General features: G+C 45.4%; 1 long non-coding RNA gene across 1 annotated transcript; it reads left to right on the top strand.

Annotated features, from left to right (window-relative positions):
* Nucleotides 1-2,814: 2,814 nt before the first annotated feature.
* On the top strand, nt 2,815-12,934 carry LOC129489908 (uncharacterized). Its single transcript, XR_008660119.2, has 2 exons — nt 2,815-2,934; nt 9,681-12,934. It is a non-coding gene; the product is annotated as an uncharacterized lncRNA (long non-coding RNA).
* The last annotated feature ends 2,216 nt before the right edge of the window (nt 12,935-15,150 follow it).

Below are 15,150 nucleotides of genomic sequence, written 5' to 3'. Positions count from 1 at the left end.
AGGATTTCAGCTGTGCCCACTGTAGGGGAGATAGGTATTGAGGTTTGAATCCAGCCCAATTAATACCTTTTGTAAAAAAATAATACTGCTGTTAAAGGTACACAACAGAAATGAGAGTCTCTATAATGATTCTTTACAGTTTTAGTACACAACTTTAAAATTCATGATATGTGTGAAAGAACACGAAAATAGAATCCATACACAATTTAAAAAGCAGGCAGTAGAAGTGATCCTAAGATATTCAAGATGTTGTAATTCAGGATGTTTAAAGGCAGCTATTATAAATCTGTTCATGGGGGTAAAGGAAAATATTCTAACAATGAAGTGATGTGGAACCTCAGCAAAGAAATGGAAATTACGAAACAATAGGAAGATAAGGAAATTTGAAAAATACTTTTGAGCTTATTCAAAGATTAGAAACAGAAGACAGAGCAATAGAAGTTGTCCATTCTGAATAAAAGAGAGAAAAAGCTTTAAGAATATGAAGAGTCTTAGAGACCTGTAGAGTGATTGAGTCCAAGTTGGAGAGGGAACAGAAAAATGAGGCACAAAGTTAATCACCAACTAATGGCTGAAAACGTCCAAAAATTGGTCAACCCCCCCCCCCCCCCAATTTTTATACCCAACATATCAACAAACCCCTCCAAAAAATACAAATAAAACCCTACCAAGGCCATATTGTGATTTAGGAGACTGGCAGAGGAGAGCTTCCTATTGACTTGCTGTGATTTCTAATTTTAACTGCTTAGAAGAATGAAAAATAGGTTCTCCTTAGAGTTTCTTTTTTTTTTTTTTCTTGGAGAAAGTCTGACTTAGGCACAGATGACTGACAGTTTTTAAAGGTAGATGACTTTCCAGACTTCTCTTAAATTTCCAGTGTGTTAATGTTGAAAATTATTTGAACTTGTTGCTTCCAAATCCTGCAGTAATACTGATGCTCCAGAAAGGTATCCTATGGAGATTCTGCTCTTGTGCATCCATCTTGCATGGAGCTGAGGCTGTGTCTCCTCTAGTTTCATTAGCGTGTAGTTGTGGGGTACTTCGAGTTAATCTGAAAAACTAAATGTTAAAATGGATTCAGGCCGGGCTCAGTGGCTCACGCCTGTAATCCCAGCACTTTGGGTGGCCAAGGCGGGCAGATCACTTGAGGTCAGGAGTTCGAGACCAGCCTGGCCTACATGGTGAAACCCAATCTCTACTAAAAAATGCAAAAATTAGCCGGGCGTGGTGGCGATTGTCTGTAATTTCATCTACTCAGGAGGCTGAGGCAGGAGAATCGCTTGAACCCGGGAGGTGGAGGTTGCAGTGAGCCCAGATCGAGTCACTGCATTCCAGCCTGGGCTATAAAGGGAGACTGCGTGTCAGAAAAAGAAAAGAAAAATGGATTCAAAGAATTATCACTGTTAAGTTCCACCAGCAAATTATTAAACATGGTTCCAAAGGGATATTTAAAATGGGAAATTTAAATTGTTTCCAAGAAAGCCCTATTCACAGCAGAAACGTAGACACTGTACCTGACCTCACCACACAAAGTTCCCTCATGTGTTGGGAGGGACCAAGGGGCTCTCTGGTCCTGCACATGCGTTAATTATGGCCCGGAGGTCCGCAGTAGGACCCTAAGGGCTAGGAACCAGCCTGGGTCAGGGGCAGAGAAGTGGTGGATGTGGCTCCCAAAGTGGCTTAGGGGTTCCCTTCCCTGTGGCTGGTCCTCTGACTGGATGCAGCAGGGTCAGGCCTTTCGGTGTGACGTTTTCTACTCTTTATTAGAGTGGCAGGAGCGTCCCTGTGCGAGGCCTGACCCAGGTGTGGGCCTGCAGCCAGCTCAGGGTCCAAGGGGCACTCCTGAGGTGCAAAGAAGGATTTCTGACAACCCAGAGGATGGAGGAAACGGCGGCTTTGAAAAGGCAAGTGCCAGGTTATCAGGGATCACTTATATCCATTTCTGGCAGTGAACTGACAATTTCAGACACTCAGGAGGGAGCTTCCCGCGTGGGATCACAAAAAGTCCGAGAAGTGTCAGACATCTGGCCATTAACCCCATTCCTACGCAGGGACTACACTGCTGCGTGTCCGAAGGGGCGTGTCAGAGGCGGAGCGAGGATAAGGGGCGGTGCCAAGAAAAGAAGCGGGGCGAGAAGGGGCGAAGCTGAGGGGAGAGGCCCGGCCAAGGGAAGAAGCGTGCGAGAAAGGGTGGGGCGAGTCCAGCTACAGAAAGAGTAGCGTTACTGTGGTAACCCTGACAGGTTTGTGAGCAGCCCCCGGTCCCCTGCCGCTCCGTGAGAAATCAAACTTCAGGCACTGACGAAGCATGAACCCAGCATCTTAGGAAGAGGTAGTGACATAATTACAAGGTAGGACCAACCGCCCTGGTCCCACTGTCGCCTGGCAGGCAGGAGAGGTTTGGGAACAGCCAGGCTCCCATTGACATGGCAGTGCTGCTCTGGACGTCGGGAGGTGGGCGAGAGCTACGCCTGGCATACTGGGAGTTGTCGTCTTTGATTAGCTTCCAGTTTTTTAATTGCAGGGCGACCGAATTACAATCCCAGCCTGCATGAACATGGGGCGGCGCGCAGTCCTGAAGAGGAAAGCCGGGCTGTGCTGACCTCGCTGTGCATGCTGCGAGTTGTAGTCTCTTCACTGCTCCTGCCTGTTGTTTCAGGCGCTTCGGGACTACAATCCCAGCATAACCCGGGCTCGGGGACGGGGCGCAGTTCTCGTGGGAGGAGCGGGGCGGTGAGAGCCTGGCTAGGCAGGCTGGAAACAGTAGCTCTTAACGGTTCCCCGCCAGTTGGTGGCAAGGCGGCTGGACTGGAATCCCAGCACGCGACATGCGAGGAGGCGGGCAGCCCAGGAGGGTTGGACACGGCAATGTGGACCTCGCCGCTTCCACAACGATGCTGGCTACTGATCGCGTGCACTTCCTTGCCATGGAAAGTGAGTCCGGAGAGGGACGGGAGGGGCAGGTCCGGGCTGGGCAGTGAGGAGGGTGTGACGCCGCAATGTACACCTCGCCCTTGTCTAACATGGACGGGTGTGATCCTCTCCCCACTTCCCGCTGCTCAGCTGGGTTCCCTCTCCCACCTGCACCCAGGGTCTTTCCTGGGCATCGCGCCTCCTGCAGCCCAGGGAGCCGCCTGCTTTCCTAAGCTGCTGTGGGAACTGGCCTGAGGTCCAGGAGCTGTCCATTGTGCCGCTGCCCTCTTTTCTCCCCAGCCAGAGCGCAGTTGCGCCGCTGTGGGGAGAAATCCGCCGCCTGGCCCGCCAGTGCACAAGTTCAGAGCTTTGCACGGGGTGACATGGCCTGTGGCTTCGTGAAAATGTCACCCTCACCAGCGCCTTTTTCACGGATGTGGATATTGAGGGGGCAGGGAGGGCCATTATTGGTTTACCCAGGAGATGCTAAAAGCAGAGGAGAAAATCTCAATTCCCAGGCGTGTGTCTCTGGTGCGCCATTTTTCACCAACTCATTTGGTGGAAAGTCCCCCAAATAGCTACCTAAAGATTAGGATGGTTTAGGCATTTTACACGTGATATCATTGGCCACATCTCAACAGATGTCTGACTGGCCAGTGTCTCAAACACAGATGGCAACCTGATCCTCAGGAACAGGTGGTGCTCCAGCTTTGTGGGAGCGACTTTCAAGGTGTGGACCACTTGGGGAGTCTTTGTAACTCCTCAGGCTTCACATCTTTGCTTTGAATGGAAAGCTCATCACCCCCGGCACTCCCGGAGGTACCTTCACTCTCTCGGGCTGATCTGTTGACTTTTTCTGTCTAGACAATGGAAACTTCTGGGATCACTTCTAGTTTCGTGTAGCTTCCTAATAATTGATGTCCCTAATTTCCATATGTCCTCAGGGACAGTCCCTTTGATTCTGGAATGGCGCCAGCTTTTATGCTTTTATGTCTAATCTGTAAAAACCAAGGTGTTAATCTACGTGAAAATAAGACCTTGTTCATATCGCACATTCCAACAGGCTTCATTTGTGATTCCTGAATGTGGATTACTATTAAAAAAAACCCTAAAAACCCTGGTCATGGATATTAGACACTGTTATTGTACTTTGTGAAGAATTTACTCCTTCAGGATTAATTGCACACGGGCTCATCAGCACCTTTGTAAATAAAGGAACAAGAACCATGTGGTGTCTATGGATGTGGCGAGATGAGGAAGAGCCACAGCGCAGCGGTTCTTCTCTTGTTTTCAATAGAGTCTGTGGGGTCAAGTACCTGCGTTTCTCCCTCATCGCCCAATATTCTCATTCCACTCCTGAGTGTTCTCTCTTTAGGTGGAAGTTTCTAAATACACTTGTCCGCAAGTGTTGGTGGGGATGTTGTAACGTAAGGGCATCCATCATCCATCACCTTAAAGATAAATGGAGAGGATTTTGTGGTCTGTGTTCAAGAGGCACTGCCTTTGGGTATGTTGCTGCCAAAACACGTGATCTCAGCTGTCCCCAGCAGCTGTCTTAGAAGATTGGTCCTGATGTAGCCACAGCTGCTGTTCACAGAGCCAGGAGCTCTTTGCGGTTTGGTGTATTCTGCTGAGATTTATGGCTCCGATCCTCCTCTGCTCTGCCATTCCTGGTAGTATCTGCTCAGCTGCCTGGTTTGCTCCAGTGTCCTGGGACCCTGTTGTGTAACTGCATTTCAGAGGGTCTTAAGAGATTCTATCCTCACTACACCAGTCACTCTACACTGGCCATGCACTTAGCTTCTTGGAGCCCTGCGTGTGTCCTCTTAAGTGGAGCTGTGAAGAGTTCTAGTTAGGGATAGATCTCATTCTTACGCGCTTCAGGCTTATTAGAAAGCTGATCATCTCGTCTTTGGACACATGGACATTGTTACTTTTGTGTATTTTGAAGTCCAATGCTGTTTTTTTTTTAATAAAAAAAACAATGTGGACCCTAGCAGTAACAGTCACTTTTAAGTGTCTTTGTGAATTTAACTCTGGCAACAACTCGATGAAGTTGGCATGCAATCCCCATTTTATAGGTGTGGACTGACACTCAGAGAGGTAGAGTAGTTTTATTTACTTCACACAAGCTTTTGATGAATTTCAAGTCTCAATCTCAAAGTCTTCCTCTAAGGCATGATCATGGCGTATTCTACTTTGTTTCTCTGCCAGCATCCCAAAGGGGTCCACATCTCATTAGGACTCCATTTTCTTAGTAACAGGAAACTTGCAGAAACAGGTCTTTTTGGGGGAGAGCACTCGTTGGGACTTGGCCTTCCTTGTCCTCCACCTTCCCCTTGGCAGAGCATAGATGATTTGAGGGAGCTGGAGCAGCGGTACCTTACCTGGAACACTTGTTATGTAAAGCCCTCACCTGGAACGCTTGTTGTTTTGTAAAGATAACTACCTCTCACTTTTTTAGGTGTGATTTTTTTTCTTCTAATTATTCCTCTGGGCTTTCTCTTCTGGATTTGTGCTGTGCACTAGCATTCAATACAAATACTGATGAAAATAAAACTATTGCCCTCCTACCAAATGGTAACAACGCTTACATTTTTCCTCTTTTTCTAATTATAAAAGAAATGCATGCTGTTTTAAGAATATCAGATCATAGAGATCTTTACATAGTGAAAATCTCCCATGTCTTCCTCTTTGTTCCAAACTCACTCCCTTCTTAGAAGGAATTATTATAGCTTGGTGTTTATTTTTCTGGATGTTTTCTATAAATTTATAAATACATATAAAGTTGGCCAGGTGCAGTTGCTCATGCCTGTAATCCCAACACTTTGGGAGGCTGAGTGGGGACAATCCGTTGAGCTCAGGAAGTTGAGGCTGCGGTGAGTTGTGATTATGCCATTGCACTGCCATCTGGGCGACAGAGTGAGACCCTGCCTCCAAAAAATTTAAAAAAAAAAAGGAGATAAATACCTGTACAGTTTTTGAACACATTATATCATACTATATTGTTTTTTATTTTGCTATTTCATAAGCAATATATCATTTACACTATTCCATATCAGTGCATGAGATTCTTTTTTTTTTTTTTTTTTTTTTGAGATGGAATCTTGCTCTGTCGCCCAGGCTGGAGTGCAATAGCACGATTTCGGCTCACTGCAACCTCCGCCTCCTGGATTCAAGTGATTCTCCTGCCTCAGCCTCCCAAGTAGTTGGGATTACAGGCATGTGCCACCATGCCTGGCTGATTTTTGTATTTTTAGTAGAGACGAGGTTTCACCATGTTGGTCAGGCTAGTCTCGAACTCTTGACCTCAAGTGATCCTCCCGTCTCAGCCTCCCATAGTGTTGGGATTACAGGCATGAGTCACAGCACCTGGCCTCTATTTTTAATGTCTTAAATATATTCCAAAGAATGGGTATACAAGACTTGTTTCACTATTTATTCTTTGATAGAAACTTAGATTATTTCTAGTTTCATCATTATTAAAAAATGCAGTGATAAGATTCTTGTACATAATTTATTACACTGATAACTAACTGTTCAGTTTATCTTGCCACCTTTTAGTCAGAGAATATGTCATGAGCTTAATATTTATTTTGTGATTTGATTCATAGAGAAATTAATGTTATGACTGGATAAAGACAATTGTGAAGAAACTGCACTTTGAGGTTGTCTATCTCTGTATTCTGATGGAAAAGCGTGGAGTTTAGAAGCATTGCTCCCTCCTTCAGTTTCTAACAAGTCAGTATTCTCATATCAATTTAAATTTAAATGTTTGAATTACCTCCCCTTCCCTGGTTCAGAATAAGTATGTTATTTTTCTGTTTGTAAAACTTCTGACTCCGGGTTTTTTCAGTTGGGCTTTAGAGAGGATAACTCCCATATTGCTGTTGTATCTATTTCTCTTCAGCATCTGGCTGCATGTGATAAAGATCATAGAATTAGACCTGGTCCTGTATGTATTTTGGGACCAAAAATTCAAAGTAATCAACTCAAGATAGGAGTCTACAACTTTAATTCTTAATAAAAGATTTCCTTTGATTTCCCCACATCTTTATGATTCCTAGTGTAGCAGGACAAGCCGCAGACAAAACCCCTCAGACACTGAGTTAAAGAAGGAAGTGGTTTATTTGGCTGGGAGCATTGGCAAGACTCCTGTCTCAAGAGCCAAGCTCCCCGAGTGAGCAATTCCTGTCCCTTTTAAGGGCTCACAACTCTAAGGGGGTTCGCTTGAGAGAGTCGTAATTGATTGAGCAACCAGGGGGTACGTAACTAGGGGATGTATGCACCGGTAGTTAGATCGCAACAAAACAGGACAGGGATTTTCACAGTGCTTTTCTATACAGTGTCTGTAATCTATAGATAACATAACCGATTAGGTCAGGGGTCGATCTTTAACTACCAGGCCCAGGGTGTGGCGCCAGGCTGTCTGCTTGTGGATTTCATTTCTGCCTTTTAGTTTTTACTTCTTATTTGGAGGCAGAAATTGGGCATGAGACAATATGAGGGGTGGTCTCCTCCCTTACTAGAAGAAATTCACCCATGGGTGAAGCATGTGGTTCTGTTGAATAATGTTTTGTTGGAGATCTCCACATCGAGTTTCATGAGGCATACTGTTTTACAGGGTTTCTTTGGTACTGCCTTTCCCTGATTCTATTGGAGAGTAATACTAGCTTCCTAAAATATATTGGGAAATGTTCTCTCTTCTTCTACTTTTGGACAGTATTAAACTCATAATGACAAGTTTTCTTGTGAAAATGCTCTGAGAAAAATGTAGGGTGGGCTGGGCGCAGTGGCTCACACTTGTAATTCCAGCACTTTGGGAGGCCGAGGGAGGCAGATCACGAGGTCAGGAGTTTGAGACCAGCCTGACTGACATGGTGAAACCCCGTCTCTACTAAAAATACAAAAATTAGCCGGGCATGGTGGTGTGTGCCTGTAATCCCAGCTATTCAGGAGGCTGAAGCAGGAGGATCACTTGAACCCAGGAGGTGGAGGTTGCAGTGAGCCGAGATCGCACCACTGTACTCAGCCTGGGCGACACAGCAAGTTTCTATCTCAAAAAAAAAAAAAAAAAGTGTAGGGTGCCTTTTCCTTTTGTAGTACCTAACATTATTTATCTTGATTGGTATTTACCCCTATACCTGCCAATGGTTCAATGAGCCCCTGTCTTCTACTCTCCAATTGTACCGTACTTCAGCCCCTCCTCCCTACTTTGTGGTACTCAGCCTCGTGTTTTTCTCTCCTCACATTCTCAACCCTGTCTCCTTAACGTGTGGACTTCCATGCTTTTCCTATATCCTCCCACCCTGCACTGCCAGGAGGCTCTGCAGGCTCTAAGCTGGGGCAGCAACACGGTCCTCTCTCTTACTTTTCAGCCTCCAGACCTCAGTCCTGTGCTCATTGCAAATGCTTCTAGTGTTTGAAAACATCTGGTTCATGTGATTGGTCTGGCTTCCTATGTGTTTTGTGCCAGAAGGAGTCTGTTTCTTACTCTTCTACCATACAGAGAAGGCAAAGCTCTGAATTGATTTTGAAATCAATTCTTGGTTATCTCTTTAGGACTGAAATAAATTGACTATTACTTTGTGATGACATAAATATTGTAGCTTAGTTTGTGGTAGTTAGAATTTCATGTTTATTTATCGTTTCACAGGCCATGCCACCATGCGCAGCTAATGTTTTATTGTTTGGTAGAGGCATGGTCTCACTCTGTGGCCCAGGCTAGTTTCCACTTCCTAGGTTCATACAGTTCTCCCACCTTGGCCTCCCAAAGCACTGGGATTACAGGCGTGAGCCACTGTGCTTGGCCAATAGTTAAAATTTTAGATTATTATGTACAGTACTGTGATCAGCCATATTTAACTTATTCACACACAAGGCTTTAATAAAAGAATTACTTCATGTTACTATATTTTTCTTTAATTTTTTAAAATTAGTTTTCATTTTTTTTCTCTAATCTTTTTGTTCTAGCCTCAGTCACCTTTACCCTGTGTTTCCATCCTGGTCAGCAGAGGCAGCTCCATGGTTGATGGACCTGTGGCTCTGTGTACTTGGGGCTCTTACCAAGTAAGACTTTGTGACCAGGAGGGGGCCACAGGCCTCTTTTCAGGACAGATCACCTGTGCCTAAAACAAAGGAAGAGCCCTTCCAGGCCAGGAGTACTTAGCCAAAATCTTTTTGCTTTTGAGGTTTCTTTTTGTTGGTTTTTTTTTTTTTTTGAGACAGGGTCTCACTCTGTGGCCCAGGCCAGAGTGCAGTTGGGTGATCTTGGCTCACTGCAACCTCTGCCTTCTGAGTTCAAATGACTCTCCTGCCTCAGCCTCTCAAGTAGCTGGGTTTACAGGCTCACACCACCATGCCCCGATAATTTTTGTATTTTTAATGGAGACGGAGTTTCACATGTTGGCCAGGCTAGTCTTGAACTCCTGACCTCAGGTGATCCGCCTGCGTCGGCCTCCCAAAGTGCTGGGATCAAGGGCATTAGCAACTGTGCCTGGTGAGTTTTTGAGTCTTTATCCATCATTGGACACAATAAATATCCAGATACACAGATGTTTCCCGACACATCTATGAGTTTAGAGATTGGACATTTCTTTTTCCAATGATCCTCGTTCTTGACCTTCTCATTTAAGGTGTTGCCATCTCCCAGCAGCAGACACAAGGTCTCCTTAAGCTGTGTCAGTGTGGAGGGAGGGTCTTTGTAAAGCACCAAGTATACACTGTGAGTATTTCAAGGTGCATCCACATTTCTCTGTCTCTTCCAGGCCAGTACTTGGAGAGACCAGGAAGCCAAGAGTTTCCTCAAAGAATGGGGATTCCTTGGAAGCGAGATTCATTTTTAGTCAAGAAAGACGAATCACACGCAGTCAAAAGCAATTGCCCAGGATCTCAAGAACAGAGCCAGAAAGAAGACCTGGGGCTGGTGGGATTGTGGGGGTCCTCTCTCCCACTTGAAAAGCTACTGCTGCCTGCTGACCCTCTCAAGAAAAGACCTCTCTGGGCTCCAGCACCTAAAACAGGCAAAACTGGGAGAATGCTTCTCTCTTCTGTGTCACACATGTCCTAGAGAAAACCTGTATATCTGAATGACCAAAGAAAATGATGAGAAAAAATGCAAAATCTGTGCCAGGTCATTCAGTGTCTGGTTGGGGCTCTGGGATGTACGTACATTCCAAGAAGACTGAAGGGTGCTGAGCCTGCAGGAAATGTCCGTCAAACCTGCATCTCACACGTGGAGTATGACTGCCCATCTGGGTTCATGATGCAGAACTGTCTTTAAAAGGCGACTGCAGATATGGAGAGAGGGATTTCTAACCCTGATAGAACATGACCAGCTGTCCTGCTGGGGAAAGCCGCATCCACCAGTGACATGCTGCCTAACCTGGCCCAGACCACACTCTACTACCTAAGGAATAAGCCCCACATTTGCTCTTTTTGGGTAAAGGGAGAGTGTGAGAGAGGAGAGGAGTGTCCGCACAGACATGAGAAGCCTGCAGATCCAGATGACCTCCCTTGCTGATCAGCATATTAAAGATTGATGTATGGAAACAATGATCCCGTAGCAGATAAGCTTCCACAGCAGGCTTCAACCATGCATCATCTGGACCCACTGGCAGAGAAGTCTGCCCGCCATCTATGTTGATGGTCTGGGGGATACAATTACTGAGACAGATTTGAGAAATGATCTCTACCTGTTGGCGAGATCCGGATGGTCACTGTTGTGCAGAGACAGCAGTGTGCTCTCATCAGCTTTCCACGGGGCAGGCTGCGGAAATATACATTGTACATTGATTGTCATGGCTGCAGACTCACCGTCAAATGGGGGAAGATTCCAAGCCTTCAAGGAAACCTTGAAGAGTGGTCGTGGGGTACCCTCATTCACTGCTGTGCTTTCTCACTGTTCCTAGGTTTATTTCAGTTGTTAAGCATTCATAGCCATTTGTCTGTGCATCTCATGCCCTAATGTTTTTGCTGTAGATAAGTGATGGAATGAGCTGAGCTGCCAGGCTTCCTGAAGTGATTCTTGGATGCTGGATCATGTGCTTAGGGGCCCCAATGGGACTGAACTGGAAGGAGCGAGAAGAGGACAGAACCCAACCCCTGATGAGTGGGCACTGGTAGTCTGGCCTCATGACCACAGCACACACTATTCCCAGGGCACAGACACCCTGGGCTTTGGTTGGGTCTTGGCCTCCAGGTAGGGCCTGGTGGGCAGCAGGCAGCGACTCCTGAGACACTACTGTGATTCTCGGTGGTGGCTGTGGTAAAACACCTGTAGGGCTGGAGTTTAGTGTGAGATCCAGCAGGAGCTGTGGCTCTCCCAGTGACGGTGTGTCACTCCCACTCACCAGCACCCATGCCCACAGGCCACGGCCTCTGCCTAACCAAACCCCTGCCAAGTCACCCATCCATGGAGCAGCTCCCATGCAGCAAAGTCAGGCTCTTACCTCCACCTCCAGGGCACAGACAGGGGCAGCTCTGTCTCACTGTAAGGCAATGAGGAGAGCTGAGGACTCGGACCAGGCTGGGGGCCATCCCGTTTCCCAAGCAGGCCTCAGTGAAGGACCAGTCCCATCCTCATCCAACCCAGGTCTCAGCCCAGGAGCCTGCATAGGGAATAAAGGACAGACAGAGCCTCCATGCTGGCTGACACTCAGGAGGGGCCGGGGCAAGAGAGCAGAGGGAGCGCAGGGCCAGGCAGGGGCTGCTGAGGATCCATGGGGGCTCAGGCTGCACAATGGGGCTGCCCCTCCTGGGCTGCAGGCAGCATCCGCTATGGGAGCTGAGAAAGTCCAGTCCTGAGATGGGACAGTGCTGCCCAGGGGTGTGTGGCTGGGCCCTGACAACAGTCTCCCCAAAAGTGACCACATCACCAGGCTCAGTTCCAGGAAGGCTGAGAAGTGCCCAGTACACCGAGGATGCACCTGGAGCCCATCCTGTCTTAATAGACTCTGACTGTCCCGTGTCCACCTGCCTCTCCTGCATATCGGCCACCATGCCTTCCCTTTTCCTCATTTCTCCATCGTGTCTGACCCAGAGGCTGTGACCCTCTCTCCAGCCACAGTGGCCCTTCTTTTACCCTTGTCCTGTCAGAGCTCGTAAGCAAGACTCCCCAGATCCATCCACAGGCCTGCCTGGTCCAATTACTCATTGCTTTGCTGTGCACTGCTGGGGTGGCACGACAGGCAGTGAGGGTGACTGAGGGCCCCACAGGTGGCCAGCCTGGCCCTTTACCCCATCACTAGCCTCAGGGGCTTCTCAGGGCTGTCAGCCAGCAGCCTTGGCTTCGGGCACCTGGCTGTCCTCCTCCCTCTGTTCTTTTCTGACAGCCTCGCCCACGTGTCCTCTGTCCATGGTGCTGACCAAGCCAGCAGGGAGCAGGTTCCCAGAGGGTGCTGCTGAGCTTTGGGGACCAACCCAGACTCCTCTGCTGAGGGCATCCCAGGTGAGTCGCTGCCCCTGGTTCTATGTCATCTGCTGTCCTCTTCACTACCATCCTCCCCCACCCCCGGCCGACTCCATGCAGATGCATCCCCGAGTCACCAGTCTCAGGGTCCTCTGTTGTAGGATGGAGATTACTGTACCTGCTGTACACATTCATATTTATTGTGTGAAATATAGAATCTAAAGTAAATGAGGACTTTGATTTGCATTTTCCTGATGACTACTGATGTTAAGCACTTGATAGCCATTTTTATATCTTTTTTAAAAGATAAATGTCTATTCAGGTTCTTTCCTTGTTTTTAAATTAGGTTGTTAGATTTTGGTGAGTTTTCTCTCTCTTTCTTTTCTATTCAGTTGTCTGGGCTTCTTATGTATTTTGATATTACCCCTTATGAGAGATATTGTTAGCAAATATTTTCTCCGAGTTCATAAGCTGCTTTTAAATTTCATTGATTGATTTCTCCTGTACAGAAGATTTAGGGTTAGATGTACTCTTACTTGTATTTTTGTTTTTTTGTTGCTTGTGTTTTTAATGTCCTATTTAATAAATTATTATCTGAACCAATGTCAAGGAGCTTTTGCCCTGTGTTTTATTCCAGGAGTTTTATAGTTTTTGGTTAAATAACAATGGGATATCACCTCCCACCTGTTAGGATGGCTGTTATAAAAAGGACAAGAGATAACAAGTGTTGGTGATGGTGTGGAGAGAAGGGAAACTTGGTACACTGCTGGTTAGAATTTAAGTTAGTACAGCCATTATGGAAAACAGTATGAAGGTTCCTGAAAATCTAAAACTAGAACTACCATATGGCTCAGCAATCCCTCTTATAAATTATATATCAACAGGAAATGAAATGAGCATTTTGTAGAAATATCTGCACTCCCCTCTTCCCCATGCCCCACCACAGCATCGTTCCCAACAGCCAAGCTATGGGATCAAGTTGCTGTGCACTGATGGACAAGTGGAGAAAAAAAATGTGGGGGAGGTGTTTGTGTGTGTGTGTGTGTGTATAATATATCATATAATATTTTTCAGCTTTTAAAAAGGAGAAGATACTGCCATTTTTAATAACATAAATGAACCTGGGGGATATTAAGCTAAGGGAAATAACTTAGGGAGAGAGAAAAATACTGCATAATTTTTGTTATATATAAAATCTTTAAAAAGATTAAATACATAGAGACAGGATAGAATGATGACTGGGGGGAAAAGAGACACAAGTCAACATTTCAGTTACATAAAATAAATGAATCTGGAGGACTAAAGTACAGTTTAAAGGTTATAGTTACTATTTTTATACGATATACCGGTAATTTTTGAACAGGGTAAACTAGGTGCTTTGACACCAAAAGGAAACTACATGAGTTCATGCACATGTTAAATTGTTTTACTGTAGTCATCATTGATATGTGTGTATATATATATATATATATATATATATATAATTATGGGCTCATTAAATTTAAATATTATAAATAGGTAACAAAGAATAAAGTTAATTGGAAAACTGCATCATTAGACTTGATTTCGTCTAAATGACAAACTGAAACTACCTCCTAAGTGTTAGTACTTGTACATCATATACACTTCATATATTGGAAATATGTTTAAGGAAAAGGAATTATAAATTTTAATAAACACAAAATGACATAGTAAATGCAAAATGGTAGAAAGAGATGAAAATCTGATTAATCAGAGTGGTTAATGCTTAGATATAATTAATGATGTGTTATGTGCAATTTCAAGCCATGTACACATAGATTTAATACCAAAGAGCTTAATGTGTACACAGAAATTAAATAAAAAATTGATACATTTACAATATTAATTGATATTAAAATGATCATGGAAATCAACTGTCTGGTATAGAAAAAATAAGGAGTCTTAAGTGACTAATAGGAAGTTTGAAACTTTATTGGAAAGTTAATTAAGTGGAGAAGTGATCAGCATTTTTGAGCACTAAAAAGAGGATGGACATAATTTTCCATTACCAAGAAAATCATTTAATATTGCAAACTTTTAAACCTAAATTAGTGTCTTTAACTTCACAAAGGCAGAAATCCTATAAGCAATGTTTCTTGAACACTGTAAAATGACAATAAAAATTAAAAGTGTAACCAACAAGTAACATGTAGCCACATGCAAATTTCTTTTCAGATTGTTTTATTATTTTTTAATTTTATGTGAATTTTTATTTCAATAGGTTTTTGGGGAACAGGGATAAGTTTTTTTTTTTTTTTTTTTTTTTGAGACGGAGTCTCGCTCTGTCGCCCAGGCTGGAGTGCAGTGGTGAGATCTCGGCTCACTGCAAGCTCCGCCTTCCGGATTCACACCGTTCTCCTGCCTTAGCCTCCCGAGTAGTTGGGACTACAGGTGCCCGCCACCACACCTGGCTAATTTTTTTGTATGTTTAGTAGAGATGGCGTTTCACCGTGTTGGCCAAGATGGTCTCAATCTCCTGACCTCCTGATCCGCCCGCCTCGGCCTCCCAAAGTGCTGGGATTACAGGCATGAGCCACTGCGCCTGTAATAAGTTTTTTTGTGAGGCCGGGCGCGGTGGCTCACGCTTGTAATCCCAGCACTTTGGGAGGCCGAGGCGGGCGGATCACAAGGTCAGGAGATCGAGACCACGGTGAAACCCCGTCTCTACTAAAAAAATACAAAAAATTAGCCGGGCGTGGTGGCGGGCGCCTGTAGTCCCAGCTACTCGGAGAGGCTGAGGCAGGAGAATGGCGTGAACCCGGGACGCGGAGCTTGCAGTGAGCCGAGATTGTGCCACTGCACTCCAG

The sequence above is a fragment of the Symphalangus syndactylus genome, chromosome 9 (assembly GCF_028878055.3).
Source record: "Symphalangus syndactylus isolate Jambi chromosome 9, NHGRI_mSymSyn1-v2.1_pri, whole genome shotgun sequence".
Classification (NCBI taxonomy): Eukaryota; Metazoa; Chordata; class Mammalia; order Primates; family Hylobatidae; genus Symphalangus; species Symphalangus syndactylus.
Note: the sequence above shows the minus strand (reverse complement) of the source record. Positions and strands in the feature narration are given on the sequence as shown.